This window comes from Oncorhynchus nerka, unplaced genomic scaffold, assembly GCF_034236695.1.
Source record: "Oncorhynchus nerka isolate Pitt River unplaced genomic scaffold, Oner_Uvic_2.0 unplaced_scaffold_1193, whole genome shotgun sequence".
Lineage (NCBI taxonomy): Eukaryota > Metazoa > Chordata > Actinopteri > Salmoniformes > Salmonidae > Oncorhynchus > Oncorhynchus nerka.
In genome coordinates, this window is record NW_027040139.1 from 70779 (window position 1) to 90000 (window position 19222).

A 19222-nucleotide genomic window follows, 5' to 3' on the forward strand; every position below is an offset into this window, starting at 1 on the left:
AGAAAATCAAAATACCGTCTAGAAAACATTTATGAAGTTCAGGAGATATTATATTATATAGACATAAATAATTTGAGGATAGACGACGTTGCTGCTCTGTCACTAACATATCAACACATTATAAGGCTTTAGGCCGAAAATATGAAGAGTCACAATGAGACCTTGTAGCTGCTGTGCGTTCATCCAGAACCCATTCAGTCCTATCTCTCTCAGACAGCTCTTCTTTTCACTGCAAAACACACCGTATTTCTCTCACCGGACTCCTGACTCCTAATTAAATTAAATTATTAAATTATTCCTTATTTTTGGGGCTATTTTAAAAAATGTAAAAAATGTTTTCATATCGAAGATGAGTAAATCACCGATGTCCCAAAAGACAGAAGTGTTAACACGTTGATACGATACGCTGTCTCGGCTTGCGTTCGTTCACTATCATTAATCTCGCTTTTTGACTTGGGGCTATTTTTTTTGTTTTGGTCATTTGTTTAGGTCTTTAAAGTTGAATTCTTCTGAGAATTGTAGTCCGTTTTGATGTTGTTATTTTCTTCGAGATGCTTAATGCAGGAGAGTGTTTAGGTTGGAAAAGCGTTCATAGATTTAAACATCTGATAACTTGACACTTCGTTTTATACCTTTCCTGTATTTGAACCTCTCTCGTTTACAGACGATTGAAAAAGACACAATTATGATCATTTTATTTATTACGCTGCAATTAATTGTTTTTATTATTTATAAATTGGGTATTATTAGTAACCTTATAGTAATAATATTGTTATAATTCATATTTTGTTCACCGGTTGTTTGGTTCGGTAGCTTTAATGAAAGTGGTTTACATTAAGTTAATTTTAAAAACCACATCTCGTGTTAACCGAAAGTAAAATAGTTTCTTAAAAACATATGAATTCAATGATTCGGGAACGTTCGACCAAACAAATTGAAAAACAACCCTAACTTTATTAAAAACTATCTCATCACGTTGTAGTACCATAGAACCGAGTTAGCTGCTGTAGTTAATGTAGTAGTAGTAGCAGTATCAGTATCAGTAGTAGTAGTATCAGTAGTAGTAGCAGTAGTAGTAGGATTAGTTGTAGTAGTAGTTGTAGCAGTAGTAGTAGTAGTAGTATCAGTAGTAGTAGCAGTAGTAGTAGGATTAGTTGTAGTAGTAGTTGTAGCAGTAGTAGTAGTAGTAGTATCAGTAGTAGTAGCAGTAGTAGTAGGATTAGTTGTAGTAGTAGTTGTAGCAGTAGTAGTAGTAGTAGTATCAGTAGTAGTAGTAGCAGTAGTAGTAGCAGTAGTAGTATGATTAGTTGTAGTTGTAGTAGTAGTTGTAGCAGTAGTAGTAGTAGTAGTATCAGTAGTAGTAGTAGCAGTAGCAGTAGTAGTAGTAGTAGTAGTATTAGTTGTAGCAGTAGCAGTAGTAGTATTAGTAGTTGTAGCAGTAGTAGTAGTAGTAGTACTAGTAGTAGTTGTAGCAGTAGTAGTAGTAGTAGTAGTTGTAGCAGTAGTATTAGTTGTAGTAGTAGTTGTAGCAGTAGTAGTAGCAGCAGTAGTAGTAGTAGTAGTAGTAGTAGTAGTAGTAGTAGCAGTAGTAGTAGTAGTATTAGTTGTAGTAGTAGTTGTAGCAGTAGTAGTAGTAGTAGTATTAGTTGTAGTAGTAGTTGTTGTAGTAGTATTAGTTGTAGTAGTAGTTGTAGCAGTAGTAGTAGTAGTAGTAGTAATAGTAACAGTAGTAGTAGCAGTATCAGTAGTATTAGTAGTAGTAGTAGCAGTAGTAGTAGTAGTAGTAGTAGTAACAGCAGTAGTAGCAGTATCAGTAGTATTAGTAGTAGTAGTACCAGTAGTAGTAGCAGTATCAGTAGTATTATTATTATTAGTAGTAGTACCAGTAGTAGTAGTACCAGTAGTAGTAGTAGTACTAGTAGTAGTAGTAACAGCAGTAGTAGCACTATCAGTAGTATTAGTAGTAGTAGTAGTACCAGTAGTAGTAGTAGTAGTGCCAGTAGTAGCAGTAGTAGTAGTACCAGTAGTAGTAGTAGTAGTAGTAACAGTAGTAGTAGTAGCACTATCAGCAGTAGTAGTAGTAGTAGTAGTAATAGTAGTAGTGATAGTAGTAGTAGTAGTACCAGTAGTAGTAGTAGTAGTGCCAGTAGTAGTAGTAGTAGTAGTACCAGTAGTAGTAGCACTATCAGTAGTAGTAGTAGTAGTACCAGTAGTAGTAGTAGTGCCAGTAGTAGTAGTAGTACCAGTAGTAGTAGCACTATCAGTAGTAGTAGTAGTAGTAGTAGTACCAGTAGTAGTAGTAGTGCCAGTAGTAGTAGTAGTAGTAGTACCAGTAGTAGTAGCACTATCAGTAGTAGTAGTAGTAGTGCCAGTAGTAGTAGCACTATCAGTAGTAGTAGTAGTAGTGCCAGTAGTAGTGCCAGTAGTAGTACCAGTAGTAGTAGCACTATCAGTAGTAGTAGTAGTAGTGCCAGTAGTAGTAGTAGTAGCACTATCAGTAGTAGTAGTAGTAGTAGTACCAGTAGTAGTAGTAGTAGTGCCAGTAGTAGTAGTAGTAGTACTATCAGTAGTAGTAATAGTAGTAGTACCAGTAGTAGTAGCACTATCAGTAGTAGTAGTAGTAGTTGTTGTTGTTGTTGTTGTTGGCCCGTTCAGATAATGAGTGGTGTAGGTATGTTTTCTATACCATGGTCCTTTAAGTCGGATGGCATTTATCTCGACGAATAAAAAAAAAAAAAACACGTCTTCGTTAATTGATTTGTTGATTAAAACCAAATAAACATTAACAGAGTTTGACTGTTTCAATATTAAGATTTAAAAACTCCTCTGAGTGTATTGTGGTTGATATACTTCTTATTAACGGTCATATGTCACGAGGATAATATAACATAACAATAAACGTTCATATTTTCACCCTCAACAACAAAAAAGAGAGAAAAAGCATCACGTTTTTTTTAGAAAACGTATAACGGTGAACATCTCGGGAATCCGTTCATTGTTTACTCAAAAATGATTTGTGACATTATTGGTATTCTGTCCAAACTACTTTCCAATCTCTCTATCCGCTATCGGTTGTGTGCTGCCGAAGGCCCGGATTCCTTCTGAAAGAGCGGCCCGTTAACCCGGTAACGTTTGTTTGTTATTTTTTTCAGTTTGCCTTATTTTCTTTGCGGGGCCTTTAGTCCGTGACGCGGCGTGAGATGAGAGATGGAGGGACGACAGAGAGAGAGAGAGAGAGAGAGAGAGAGAGAGACAGAGAGAGAGAGAGAGAGAGAGAGAGACAGAGAGAGAGAGAGAGAGAGACAGATAGAAGGTATATTGGAGTTTATCTGCTGGATAGAGAGACATATTCTATACGTTCTCAGTATTTTCCTGCCCGGAAAGAACGAGTGAATCAATCGCCGCTTTAAAGGAGGAGTGTGATTAACAATATAGAACAGACACACACACACACACACACACGCACGGCACGGCACGCACACACGCACACACACACACACACACACACATTTAGCCTACAGCTTGTGTGAGAGTTACTGTAAAGTTGACGCTTTTGTCAATCAATGCAATGAAGAAAAATCGGTTATTGTTTGATATTATCAAGTAATAGATTTTTTTTTGAAACGCTTTAAAAAAAAAAAATATATATATATATAAATAAAGTTTTCTCTTATCATTTTTTTCTAGCGAATAAAATAGACCATTTCTAAACATGTAATCCACACAGTCCAAAAATGGCGGGAAGGAATCATAAACGCGGACGTAAAGACACCGATAAGGGGATACATAAATAGTCATCAGTAGGTTTTTAGGTCACCAGGACCTCATTCCTCCCCAGCGCTTTACAAAGCACCGCGCATTCTGTGGACTGCCCTTCTAGATAGCAGGCCTGAAAGGAAGCATTTCATTTAGTCTTATCGGCGACAGTGATGAGAGAGAGAGAGGCCGGTTTCGGCTGCCGCTGCTACAACTATGGAAGAGAGAGAGAGGCGTGCGCGTCACAAGCTTATATCAACGTCTTGGACAACAAACTGTTTTTATTCAGCGAAGCGTGAGGAGTGTTAAAAGAAATATTATACTCTTGGAAAAATGAGCACAGGTTCTGGAGAGTTAAAGAAACAGGGAGAATATTGTAGTGACTTGTGAGAAGAAAACAGGGAATGCATCTTCAGACATTAGTCCACCCTCCCTCCCTCCCTCTCTGTCTCTCTCTCTCTCTCTCGGTCTCTCTTTCTCTCTCTCTCTCCCTCCCTCTCTCTCTCTCTCTCTCTCTCTCTCCCCCCCTCTCTCTCTCTCTCTCTCTCTCTCTCTCTCTCTCTCTCTCTCTCTCTCCCCCTCTCTCTCTCTCTCTCTCTCTCCTCTCTCTCTCTCTCTCTCTTTCTCTCTCTCTGTCTCCATCTCTCTCTCTCTCTCTTTCTCTCTCTCTGTCTCCATCTCTCTCTCTCTCTCTCTCTCTCTCTCTCCTCTCCATCTCTCTCTCTCTCTCTCTCTCTCTCTCTCTCTCCTCTCTCTCTCTCTCTGTCTCCATCTCTCTCTCTCTCTCTCTCTCTTTCTCCATCTGTCTCTCTCTCTCTCTCTCTCTCTCTCTCTCTCTCTCTCTCTCCTCTCTCTGTCTCCATCTCTCTCTCTCTTTCTCTCTCTCTGTCTCCATCTCTCTCTCTCTCCCTCTCTCTCTCTCTCTCTCTCTTTCTCTCTCTCTGTCTCCATCTCTCTCTCTCTCTCTCTCTTTCTCTCTCTCTGTCTCCATCTCTCTCTCTCTCTCTCTCTCTCTCTCTCTCTCTTTCTCTCTCTCTCTCTCTCTCTCTCTCTCCTCTCTCTCTCTCCCTCTCTCTCTCTCTCTCTCTCTTTCTCTCTCTCTGTCTCCATCTCTCTCTCTCTCTCTCTCTCTTTCTCTCTCTCTGTCTCCATCTCTCTCTCTCTCTCTTTCTCCATCTGTCTCTCTCTCTCTCTCTCTCTCTCAGATACAAACACAGATACAAACATATTGGCATGTGTATGTATAACTCCTATTTCCTATAACCCCATACACCATCCCTCTGATTCTATGAGTCTCTGATTCTGTGATTCTCTGACTCTGATTCTCTGATTCTATGAGTCTCTGATTCTAAGACTCTCTGATTCTCTGACTCTCTGACTCTCTGATTCTTTGACTCTCTCATTCTCTGACTCTCTGATTCTATGACTCTCTGATTCTATGACTCTCTGTTTCTCTGATTCTTTGACTCTCTCATTCTCTGACTCTCTGATTCTATGACTCTCTGATTCTATGACTCTCTGTTTCTCTGATTCTATGACTCTCTGATTCTATGACTCTCTGATTCTATGACTCTCTGATACTATGATTCTCTGATTCTATGATTCTATGATTCTATGATTCTATGATACTATGATTCTATGATTCTATGATACTATGATACTATGATACTGTGATTCTATGATTCTATGATTCTATGATACTATGATTCTATGATACTATGATTCTGCTGGGCAATGTCTGAAGCAGAGAGAGACAGGAAGAGGATATGAGGTCAGAGGGTCCTGGTCATGAATGGAATGTTGAGAGGCAACAACATGGCGTCCAGATCTACAGTTGGCCTAACTCTCTCGTTCTCTGATGGCGGTTTTACCAGACCCAGATTAAACCCAGTGCTGGACAACAAAAGCTCAATGGAGAAAGGACTAGACTTAACCTGGGTCTGAATATATGTACACAGCTAGTCTTTAAACAAGCCAGTGTGATGTCTGATGTAGCAGTGACAGAGACAGTCTGGTCTTCATAGAAAATAATCCTCCCAAACTGAATAGAAAAATGTGTCTGTTTTTTATTAGAACTAGAAGGAGAGACTGAGAGAGAAGAGAGAGAGAGAGAGAGAGAGAGGAGAGGGAGACAGAGAGAGACAGAGAGAGAGAGAGAGGGAGAGAGAGAGAGACAGGAGAGAGAGAGAGGGAGGAGGAGAGAGAGAGAGAGGGATGGAGGACAGGAGATGGGTTTGTGTTTTTAGGGGAGGAGGGAGACGCTCTCGGGGTGATGTGTTTAAAATCTATTACCCCCAAAGCCAAGATTAGAGCTCTTCTCTCTCCCTCTCTCTCTCTTCTCTCTCTCTCTCTCTCTCTCTCTCTCTCTCTCTCTCTCCCTCTCTCTCTCTCTGTCTCTCTCTCTCTCTCTCTCTCTCTCTCTCTCTCTCTCTGTCTCTCTCTCTCTCTCTCTCTCTCTCTCTCTCTCTCTCTCTCTCTCTCTCTCTCTCTCTCTCTCTCCCCTGTCCCTCCCTACAGACCTAATCACAATGGTAATAAACACAGTGGATTAGAGAAGAGTTGTCTGGGGAGAGAGAGGGAAGGAGGGGAGGGAGAGAGAGGTACAGAGAGAGATATATATATGAGAGAGGTACAGAGAGAGAGAGAGAGAGATGTATGAGATTGGAGACAAATTTGACCCAAATAACTATCGTTGGATATGCATCAACAGCAACAGCAACCTTGGGAAAATCCTCTGCATTATCATTAACAGCAGACTTGTACATTTCCTCAGGGAAAACAATGTACTGAGCAAATATCAAATTGGCTTTTTACCAAATTACCGTATGACAGTACATTACCATGTATTCATGCACACCCAAATTGACAAACAAACAAAATTGAAAAAAAAAATATCCAACAGTAAAATCCATCTACACAAACAACAAGTGTTCGGTTAAAATAGGCAAAAAAACACATTTCTTCACACAGGGCCGTGGGGTGAGACAGGGATGCAGCTTAAGCCCCACCCTCTTCAACATATATATCAACGAATTGGCGCGGGCACTAGAAAAATCTGCAGCACACGGCCTCACCTTACTAGAATCCGAAGTCAAATGTCTACTGTTTGATGATGATCTGGTGCTTCTGTCAGTAAATCTCAGTAAGACACAAATAATGGTTCAGTTGCAAATGTAAATTCTATCTAGACACTGTTGCCAAGGAGCAGGTTTTCTCAAACTGGGGAACGCGTACCCTCAGGGATACACGCAATGCCGTTGGGGGTAAGCCAAATAAAAATGTGATTAAATATATAATATATACATAGTGTACCTATGATGAAAATTACAGGCCTCTCCCATCTTTTTAAGTGGGAGAACTTGCACAATTGGTGGCTGACTAAATATTTTTTTTGCCCCACTGTATATTCTTATATATACAGTTGAAGTCGGAAGTTTTACATACACCAAACTCAGTTTTTTCACAATTCTGACGTTTAATCCAAGTAAAAATTCCCTGTTTTAGGTCAGTTAGGATCACCACTTTATTTTAAGAATGTGAAATGTGAGAATAATGGTAGAGAGAATGATTTATTTCAGCTTTTATTTCTTTCATCACATTCCCATTGGGTCAGAAGCTTCCACAAGCTTCCCACAATAAGTTGGGTGAATTTTGGCCCATTGCTCCTGACAGAGCTGGTGTAACTGAGTCAGGTTTGTATGCCTCATTCCTCCTGACAGAGCTGGTGTAACTGAGTCAGGTTTGTAGGCCTCCTTGCTTGCACACGTTTGTTCAGTTCTGCCCACAAATGTTCTATAGGATTGAGGTCAGGGCTTTGTGATGGCCACTCCAATACCTTGACTTTGTTGTCCTTAAGCCATTTTGCCACAACTTTGGAAGTATTCTTGGGGTCATTGTCCATTTGGAAGACCCATTTGCGACCAAGCTTTTACATCCTGACTGATGTCTTGAGATGTTGCTTCAATATCTCCACATAATTTTCCTTCCTCATGATGCCATTTATTTTGTGAAGTGCACCAGTCCCTCCTGCAGCAAAGCACAGCATGATGCTGCCACCCCCTGTTCTTCACGGTTGAGATGGTGTTCTTCTGCTTGCAAGCCTCCCCCTTTTCCCTCCAAACATAACAATGGTCATTATGGCCAAACAGTTCTATTTTTGTTTCATCAGACCAGAGGACATCTCTCCAAAAAGTATGATCTTTGTCCCCATGTGCAGCTGAAAACTGTAGTCTGGCTTTTTGGTGGTTTTGGAGCTACTGAATGGCTAGGACAGGCAAGCCCCATACTATTGTGGAGGACTGGCTAGGGCAGGCAAGCCCCATACTATTGTGGAGGACTGGCTAGGACAGACAAGCCCCATACTATTGTAGAGGACTGGCTAGGACAGGCAAGCCCCATACTATTGTATAGGAGTGGCTAGGACAGGCAAGCCCCATACTATTGTGGAGGACTGGCTAGGACAGGCAAGCCCCATACTATTGTAGAGGACTGGCTAGGACAGGCAAGCCCCATACTATTGTAGAGGACTGGCTGGGACAGACAAGCCCCATACTATTGTAGAGGAATGGCTAGGACAGGCAAGCCCCATACTATTGTGGAGGACTGGCTAGGACAGGCAAGCCCCATACTATTGTAGAGGACTGGCTAGGACAGGCAAGCCCCATACTATTGTAGAGGACTGGCTAGGACAGGCAAGCCCCATACTATTGTAGAGGAATGGCTAGGACAGGCAAGCCCCATAATATTGTAGAGGACTGGCTAGGACAGGCAAGCCCCATACTATTGTGGAGGACTGGCTGGGACAGACAAGCCCCATACTATTATATAGGACTGGCTAGGACAGACAAGCCCCATACTATTATATAGGACTGGCTAGGACAGACAAGCCCCATACTATTATATAGGACTAGCTAGGACAGACAAGCCCCATACTATTATATAGGACTGGCTAGGACAGGCAAGCCCCATACTATTGTAGAGGACTGGCTAGGACAGACAAGCCCCATACTATTATATAGGACTGGCTAGGACAGACAAGCCCCATACTATTATATAGGACTGGCTAGGACAGACAAGCCCCATACTATTATATAGGACTGGCTAGGACAGACAAGCCCCATACTATTATATAGGACTGGCTAGGACAGGCAAGCCCCATACTATTGTGGAGGACTGGCTAGGACAGACAAGCCCCATACTATTGTATAGGACTGGCTAGGACAGGCAAGCCCCATACTATTGTGGAGGACTGGCTGGGACAGACAAGCCCCATACTATTGTAGAGGACTAGCTAGGACAGGCAAGCCCCATACTATTGTGGAGGACTGGCTGGGACAGGAAAGCCCCGTACTATTGTGGAGGACTAGCTAGGACAGGCAAGCCCCATACTATTGTGGAGGACTAGCTAGGACAGGAAAGCCCCATACTATTGTGGAGGACTAGCTAGGACAGGAAAGCCCCGTACTATTGTGGAGGACTAGCTAGGACAGGAAAGCCCCGTACTATTGTGGAGGACTGGCTAGGACAGGCAGCCCCATACTATTGTATAGGAGTGGCTAGGACAGACAAGCCCCATACTATTGTGGAGGACTGGCTAGGACAGACAAGCCCCATACTATTGTATAGGACTGGCTAGGACAGACAAGCCCCATACTACTGTGGAGGACTAGCTAGGACAGACAAGCCCCATACTATTGTGTAGGACTGGCTAGGACAGACAAGCCCCATACTATTGTATAGGACTGGCTAGGACAGACAAGCCCCGTACTATTGTGGAGGACTGGCTAGGACAGGCAAGCCCCATACTATTGTAGAGGACTGGCTAGGACAGACAAGCCCCATACTATTGTGAAGGACTGGCTAGGACAGACAAGCCCCGTACTATTGTGGAGGACTGGCTAGGACAGACAAGCCCCATACTATTGTAGAGGACTGGCTAGGACAGACAAGCCCCATACTATTGTGAAGGACTGGCTAGGACAGGCAAGCCCCATACTATTGTGGAGGACTGGCTAGGACAGACAAGCCCCATACTATTGTGGAGGACTGGCTAGGACAGACAAGCCCCATACTATTGTATAGGACTGGCTAGGACAGGCAAGCCCCATACTAATTGTGGAGGACTGGCTAGGACAGACAAGCCCCATACTATTGTGGAGGACTGGCTAGGACAGACAAGCCCCATACTATTGTGGAGGACTGGCTAGGACAGACAAGCCCCATACTATTGTGGAGGACTGGCTAGGACAGACAAGCCCCATACTATTGTGGAGGACTGGCTAGGACAGACAAGCCCCATACTATTGTGGAGGACTGGCTAGGACAGACAAGCCCCATACTATTGTAGAGGACTGGCTAGGACAGACAAGCCCCATACTATTGTGGAGGACTGGCTAGGACAGACAAGCCCCATACTATTGTGGAGGACTGGCTAGGACAGACAAGCCCCATACTATTGTAGAGGACTGGCTAGGACAGACAAGCCCCATACTATTGTATAGGACTGGCTAGGACAGACAAGCCCCATACTATTGTATAGGACTGGCTAGGACAGGCAAGCCCCATACTATTGTATAGGACTGGCTAGGACAGACAAGCCCCATACTATTGTAGAGGACTGGCTAGGACAGACAAGCCCCATACTATTGTATAGGACTGGCTAGGACAGGCAAGCCCCATACTATTGTGGAGGACTGGCTGGGACAGACAAGCCCCATACTATTGTAGAGGACTAGCTAGGACAGGCAAGCCCCATACTATTGTGGAGGACTGGCTGGGACAGGAAAGCCCCGTACTATTGTGGAGGACTAGCTAGGACAGGCAAGCCCCATACTATTGTGGAGGACTAGCTAGGACAGGAAAGCCCTGTACTATTGTGGAGGACTAGCTAGGACAGGAAAGCCCCATACTATTGTGGAGGACTAGCTAGGACAGGAAAGCCCCGTACTATTGTGGAGGACTGGCTAGGACAGGCAGCCCCATACTATTGTATAGGAGTGGCTAGGACAGACAAGCCCCATACTATTGTGGAGGACTGGCTAGGACAGACAAGCCCCATACTATTGTATAGGACTGGCTAGGACAGACAAGCCCCATACTACTGTGGAGGACTGGCTAGGATAGACAAGCCCCATACTACTGTGGAGGACTGGCTAGGACAGACAAGCCCCATACTATTGTATAGGACTGGCTAGGACAGACAAGCCCCGTACTATTGTGGAGGACTGGCTAGGACAGGCAAGCCCCATACTATTGTAGAGGACTGGCTAGGACAGACAAGCCCCATACTATTGTGAAGGACTGGCTAGGACAGACAAGCCCCGTACTATTGTGGAGGACTGGCTAGGACAGACAAGCCCCATACTATTGTAGAGGACTGGCTAGGACAGACAAGCCCCATACTATTGTGAAGGACTGGCTAGGACAGGCAAGCCCCGTACTATTGTGGAGGACTGTCTAGGACAGACAAGCCCCATACTATTGTGGAGGACTGGCTAGGACAGACAAGCCCCATACTATTGTATAGGACTGGCTAGGACAGGCAAGCCCCATACTAATTGTGGAGGACTGGCTAGGACAGACAAGCCCCATACTATTGTGGAGGACTGGCTAGGACAGACAAGCCCCATACTATTGTATAGGACTGGCTAGGACAGACAAGCCCCATACTATTGTAGAAGACTGGCTAGGACAGACAAGCCCCATACTATTGTGGAGGACTGGCTAGGACAGACAAGCCCCATACTATTGTGGAGGACTGGCTAGGACAGACAAGCCCCATACTATTGTAGAGGACTGGCTAGGACAGACAAGCCCCATACTATTGTATAGGACTGGCTAGGACAGACAAGCCCCATACTATTGTATAGGACTGGCTAGGACAGGCAAGCCCCATACTATTGTATAGGACTGGCTAGGACAGACAAGCCCCATACTATTGTAGAGGACTGGCTAGGACAGACAAGCCCCATACTATTGTATAGGACTGGCTAGGACAGGCAAGCCCCATACTATTGTATAGGACTGGCTAGGACAGACAAGCCCCATACTATTGTAGAGGACTGGCTAGGACAGACAAGCCCCATACTATTGTGGAGGACTGGCTAGGACAGACAAGCCCCATACTATTGTATAGGACTGGCTAGGACAGACAAGCCCCATACTATTGTGAAGGACTGGCTAGGACAGACAAGCCCCGTACTATTGTGGAGGACTGGCTAGGACAGACAAGCCCCATACTATTGTAGAGGACTGGCTAGGACAGACAAGCCCCATACTATTGTGAAGGACTGGCTAGGACAGGCAAGCCCCGTACTATTGTGGAGGACTGTCTAGGACAGACAAGCCCCATACTATTGTGGAGGACTGGCTAGGACAGACAAGCCCCATACTATTGTATAGGACTGGCTAGGACAGGCAAGCCCCATACTAATTGTGGAGGACTGGCTAGGACAGACAAGCCCCATACTATTGTGGAGGACTGGCTAGGACAGACAAGCCCCATACTATTGTATAGGACTGGCTAGGACAGACAAGCCCCATACTATTGTAGAGGACTGGCTAGGACAGACAAGCCCCATACTATTGTGGAGGACTGGCTAGGACAGACAAGCCCCATACTATTGTAGAGGACTGGCTAGGACAGACAAGCCCCATACTATTGTATAGGACTGGCTAGGACAGACAAGCCCCATACTATTGTATAGGACTGGCTAGGACAGGCAAGCCCCATACTATTGTATAGGACTGGCTAGGACAGACAAGCCCCATACTATTGTAGAGGACTGGCTAGGACAGACAAGCCCCATACTATTGTATAGGACTGGCTAGGACAGGCAAGTCCCATACTATTGTGGAGGACTGGCTGGGACAGACAAGCCCCATACTATTGTAGAGGACTAGCTAGGACAGGCAAGCCCCATACTATTGTGGAGGACTGGCTGGGACAGGAAAGCCCCGTACTATTGTGGAGGACTAGCTAGGACAGGCAAGCCCCATACTATTGTGGAGGACTAGCTAGGACAGGAAAGCCCCGTACTATTGTGGAGGACTAGCTAGGACAGGAAAGCCCCGTACTATTGTGGAGGACTAGCTAGGACAGGAAAGCCCCGTACTATTGTGGAGGACTGGCTAGGACAGGCAGCCCCATACTATTGTATAGGAGTGGCTAGGACAGACAAGCCCCATACTATTGTGGAGGACTGGCTAGGACAGACAAGCCCCATACTATTGTATAGGACTGGCTAGGACAGACAAGCCCCATACTACTGTGGAGGACTAGCTAGGACAGACAAGCCCCATACTCTTGTGTAGGACTGGCTAGGACAGACAAGCCCCATACTATTGTATAGGACTGGCTAGGACAGACAAGCCCCGTACTATTGTGGAGGACTGGCTAGGACAGGCAAGCCCAATACTATTGTAGAGGACTGGCTAGGACAGACAAGCCCCATACTATTGTGAAGGACTGGCTAGGACAGACAAGCCCCGTACTATTGTGGAGGACTGGCTAGGACAGACAAGCCCCATACTATTGTAGAGGACTGGCTAGGACAGACAAGCCCCATACTATTGTGAAGGACTGGCTAGGACAGGCAAGCCCCGTACTATTGTGGAGGACTGTCTAGGACAGACAAGCCCCATACTATTGTGGAGGACTGGCTAGGACAGACAAGCCCCATACTATTGTATAGGACTGGCTAGGACAGGCAAGCCCCATACTAATTGTGGAGGACTGGCTAGGACATACAAGCCCCATACTATTGTGGAGGACTGGCTAGGACAGACAAGCCCCATACTATTGTATAGGACTGGCTAGGACAGACAAGCCCCATACTATTGTAGAAGACTGGCTAGGACAGACAAGCCCCATACTATTGTGGAGGACTGGCTAGGACAGGCAAGCCCCATACTATTGTGGAGGACTGGCTAGGACAGACAAGCCCCATACTATTGTAGAGGACTGGCTAGGACAGACAAGCCCCATACTATTGTATAGGCCTGGCTAGGACAGACAAGCCCCATACTATTGTATAGGACTGGCTAGGACAGGCAAGCCCCATACTATTGTATAGGACTGGCTAGGACAGACAAGCCCCATACTATTGTAGAGGACTGGCTAGGACAGACAAGCCCCATACTATTGTATAGGACTGGCTAGGACAGGCAAGCCCCATACTATTGTATAGGACTGGCTAGGACAGACAAGCCCCATACTATTGTAGAGGACTGGCTAGGACAGACAAGCCCCATACTATTGTGGAGGACTGGCTAGGACAGACAAGCCCCATACTATTGTATAGGACTGGCTAGGACAGACAAGCCCCATACTATTGTAGAGGACTGGCTAGGACAGACAAGCCCCATACTATTGTGGAGGACTAGCTAGGACAGGAAAGCCCCGTACTATTGTGGAGGACTAGCTAGGACAGGAAAGCCCCGTACTATTGTGGAGGACTAGCTAGGACAGGAAAGCCCCGTACTATTGTGGAGGACTGGCTAGGACAGGCAGCCCCATACTATTGTATAGGAGTGGCTAGGACAGACAAGCCCCATACTATTGTGGAGGACTGGCTAGGACAGACAAGCCCCATACTATTGTATAGGACTGGCTAGGACAGACAAGCCCCATACTACTGTGGAGGACTAGCTAGGACAGACAAGCCCCATACTATTGTGTAGGACTGGCTAGGACAGACAAGCCCCATACTATTGTATAGGACTGGCTAGGACAGACAAGCCCCGTACTATTGTGGAGGACTGGCTAGGACAGGCAAGCCCCATACTATTGTAGAGGACTGGCTAGGACAGACAAGCCCCATACTATTGTGAAGGACTGGCTAGGACAGACAAGCCCCGTACTATTGTGGAGGACTGGCTAGGACAGACAAGCCCCATACTATTGTAGAGGACTGGCTAGGACAGACAAGCCCCATACTATTGTGAAGGACTGGCTAGGACAGGCAAGCCCCGTACTATTGTGGAGGACTGTCTAGGACAGACAAGCCCCATACTATTGTGGAGGACTGGCTAGGACAGACAAGCCCCATACTATTGTATAGGACTGGCTAGGACAGGCAAGCCCCATACTAATTGTGGAGGACTGGCTAGGACAGACAAGCCCCATACTATTGTGGAGGACTGGCTAGGACAGACAAGCCCCATACTATTGTATAGGACTGGCTAGGACAGACAAGCCCCATACTATTGTAGAGGACTGGCTAGGACAGACAAGCCCCATACTATTGTGGAGGACTGGCTAGGACAGGCAAGCCCCATACTATTGTGGAGGACTGGCTAGGACAGACAAGCCCCATACTATTGTAGAGGACTGGCTAGGACAGACAAGCCCCATACTATTGTATAGGACTGGCTAGGACAGACAAGCCCCATACTATTGTATAGGACTGGCTAGGACAGGCAAGCCCCATACTATTGTATAGGACTGGCTAGGACAGACAAGCCCCATACTATTGTAGAGGACTGGCTAGGACAGACAAGCCCCATACTATTGTATAGGACTGGCTAGGACAGGCAAGCCCCATACTATTGTGGAGGACTGGCTGGGACAGACAAGCCCCATACTATTGTAGAGGACTAGCTAGGACAGGCAAGCCCCATACTATTGTGGAGGACTGGCTGGGACAGGAAAGCCCCGTACTATTGTGGAGGACTAGCTAGGACAGGCAAGCCCCGTACTATTGTGGAGGACTAGCTAGGACAGGAAAGCCCTGTACTATTGTGGAGGACTAGCTAGGACAGGAAAGCCCCATACTATTGTGGAGGACTGGCTAGGACAGGCAGCCCCATACTATTGTATATGAGTGTCTAGGACAGGCAAGCCCCATACTATTGTAGAGGACTGGCTAGGACAGGCAAGCCCCGTACTATTGTGGAGGACTGTCTAGGACAGACAAGCCCCATACTATTGTGGAGGACTGGCTAGGACAGACAAGCCCCATACTATTGTATAGGACTGGCTAGGACAGGCAAGCCCCATACTATTGTATAGGACTGGCTAGGACAGACAAGCCCCATACTATTGTGGAGGACTGGCTAGGACAGACAAGCCCCATACTATTGTATAGGACTGGCTAGGACAGACAAGCCCCATACTATTGTAGAGGACTGGCTAGGACAGACAAGCCCCATACTATTGTGGAGGACTGGCTAGGACAGGCAAGCCCCATACTATTGTGGAGGACTGGCTAGGACAGACAAGCCCCATACTATTGTAGAGGACTGGCTAGGACAGACAAGCCCCATACTATTGTATAGGACTGGCTAGGACAGACAAGCCCCATACTATTGTATAGGACTGGCTAGGACAGGCAAGCCCCATACTATTGTATAGGACTGGCTAGGACAGACAAGCCCCATACTATTGTAGAGGACTGGCTAGGACAGACAAGCCCCATACTATTGTATAGGACTGGCTAGGACAGGCAAGCCCCATACTATTGTGGAGGACTGGCTGGGACAGACAAGCCCCATACTATTGTAGAGGACTAGCTAGGACAGGCAAGCCCCATACTATTGTGGAGGACTGGCTGGGACAGGAAAGCCCCGTACTATTGTGGAGGACTAGCTAGGACAGGCAAGCCCCGTACTATTGTGGAGGACTAGCTAGGACAGGAAAGCCCTGTACTATTGTGGAGGACTAGCTAGGACAGGAAAGCCCCATACTATTGTGGAGGACTAGCTAGGACAGGAAAGCCCCGTACTATTGTGGAGGACTGGCTAGGACAGGCAGCCCCATACTATTGTATAGGAGTGTCTAGGACAGGCAAGCCCCATACTATTGTAGAGGACTGGCTAGGACAGACAAGCCCCGTAATATTGTGGAGGACTGGCTAGGATAGACAAGCCCCATACTACTGTGGAGGACTAGCTAGGACAGACAAGCCCCATACTATTGTATAGGACTGGCTAGGACAGACAAGCCCCATACTATTGTATAGGACTGGCTAGGACAGACAAGCCCCATACTATTGTATAGGACTGGCTAGGACAGACAAGCCCCATACTACTGTGGAGGACTAGCTAGGACAGACAAGCCCCATACTATTGTATAGGACTGGCTAGGACAGACAAGCCCCATACTATTGTATAGGACTGGCTAGGACAGACAAGCCCCATACTATTGTATAGGACTTAACCATTTGCACATCGTTACAACACTGTATATATATATATATAATATCACGTTAGTCTTTATTCTTTTGCAGCTTCTGTGAGTGTAATGTCTACTGTTCATTTTTATTGTTTATTTCACTTTTGTTTATTATCTACCTCACTTGCTTTGGCAATGTTAACACATGTTTCCCATGCCAATAAAGCCCTTGAATTGAATTGAATTGAGTGGCAGAGAGAAAGAGAAACAGAGAGAGAGAGAGGTAGAGAGAGAGATAGAGGGGTAGAGAGAGAGAGGTAGAGAGAGAGAGGTAGAGAGAGAGATAGAGGGGTAGAGAGAGGTAGAGAGAGAGAGGTAGAGAGAGAGAGGGGTAGAGAGAGAGATAGAGGGGTAGAGAGAGGTAGAGAGAGAGAGGTAGAGAGAGAGAGAGGTAGAGAGAGAGATAGAGGGGTAGAGAGAGAGAGAGGTAGAGAGAGGTAGAGAGAGAGAGAGATAGAGGGGTAGAGAGAGAGGTAGAGAGAGGTAGAGAGAGAGAGAGGTAGAGAGAGAGATAGAGGGGTAGAGAGAGGTAGAGAGAGAGAGGTAGAGAGAGAGGTAGAGAGAGAGATAGAGGGGTAGAGAGGGGTAGAGGCAGAGAGGTATAGAGAGAGAGAGAGAGAGAGATATATGCTATATAGACAAATCTTAGTGATACTGTAGTTACTGTATAAATGAATGGAGAGGGAGATAGAGGAGAGGGGGAGGAGGAGGGAGGGGAGGGGAGGATGAGGGAGAGAGGAGATGGAGGGAGAGGGGAGAAGGGAGAGAGGAGATGAAGGAGAGAGGGGGAGGAGAGAGGAGAGGAGAGGAGAGAGGGGAGGAGTAGGGAGAGAAGAGATGAGAAGGGGAGGAGGGAGGAGAGGAGCTAGATGGAGAGAGGAGATGGGGAGAGGAGAGAGGAGAGAAGGGGAGGAGGGAGGAGAGGAGAGGAGAGAGGAGATGGATGGAGAGAGGGGGAGGAGAGAGAGAGGGGGAGGAGTAGGGAGAGAAGAGATGAGATGTAGGGAGAGAAGGGGAGGAGGGAGGAGAGGAGCTGGATGGAGAGAGGAGAGGAGATGGAGGGAGAGAAGGGGAAGGGGGAGGAGAGGAGCTGGATGGAGAGAGGAGGAGATGGGGAGAGAAGGGGAAGGAGGTGGAGAAGCTAGATGGAGAGAGGAGATGGGGGAGAGAAGGGGAAGGGGAGGAGAGGCTGGATGAGAGAGAGGAGAGGAGATGAGGGAGAGAAGGGGAAGGGGAGAGGAGCTGGATGGAGAGAGAGATGGGGGAGAAGGGGAGGGGGAGGAGAGGAGCTGGATGGAGAGAGGAGAGGAGATGGGGGCGAGAAGGGAAGGGGGAGGAGAGGAGCTGGATGGAGAGAGGAGATGGGGAGAGAGGAGAGGAGATGGGGAGAGAAGGGGAAGGGGAGGAGAGAAGCTAGATGGAGAGAGGAGATGGGGGAGAGAAGGGGAGGAGGGAGGAGAGAAGCTGGATGGAGAGAGGAGAGGAGATGGAGGGGAGAGAAGGGGAGGAGGGAGGAGAGGAGCTGGATGGAGAGAGGAGAGGAGATGGGGGGAGAGAAGGGAAGGGGGAGGAGAGGAGCTGGATGGAGAGAGGAGAGGAGATGGGGGGAGAGAATGGGAGGGGGGAGGAGAGGAGCTGGATGGAGAGAAGGGGAAGGGGGAGGAGAGGAGCTATCGTAGGAGTACACTGAGTGTTGGAGACATTAAGAACAGCTCCTAGCACCTCAGAACAGCCTCAATTCGTCTACAACAGTGGTCACCACCAAGGTCACTTCTCTGAGTCAAAATGCAAGCAGAGATCTACCGCTCTGATATTTTATTACCTTGACTTATAAAATGTAACCCTCTGCCACATGAACCAATTATAAAACAGTTCTGAGGTTTGTGCCGTAAACTACAGGCCCAATACTTTACCTCCACATATTGGCTTTGATTGAATTGCAATGTTGTTCTTCTCAGACCGTTTTTAGAAATTATATTTATATATTTTTAAACAGGTATATTAGCAATCGAATTTCAATCAAATGTATTTATAAAGCCCTTCTTACATCAGCTGATATCTCAAAGTGCTGTACAGAAACCCAGCCTAAAACCCCAAACAGCAAGCAATGCAGGTGTAGAAGCACGGTGGCTAGGAAAAAAACTCCCTACAAAGGCCAAAACCTAGGAAGAAACCTAGAGAGGAACCAGGCTATGAGGGGTGGCCAGTCCTCTTCTGGCTATACTGGGTAGACCAGATGAACCAGGCTATGAGGGGTGGGCCAGTCCTCTTCTGGCTGTACTGGATAAACCAGAG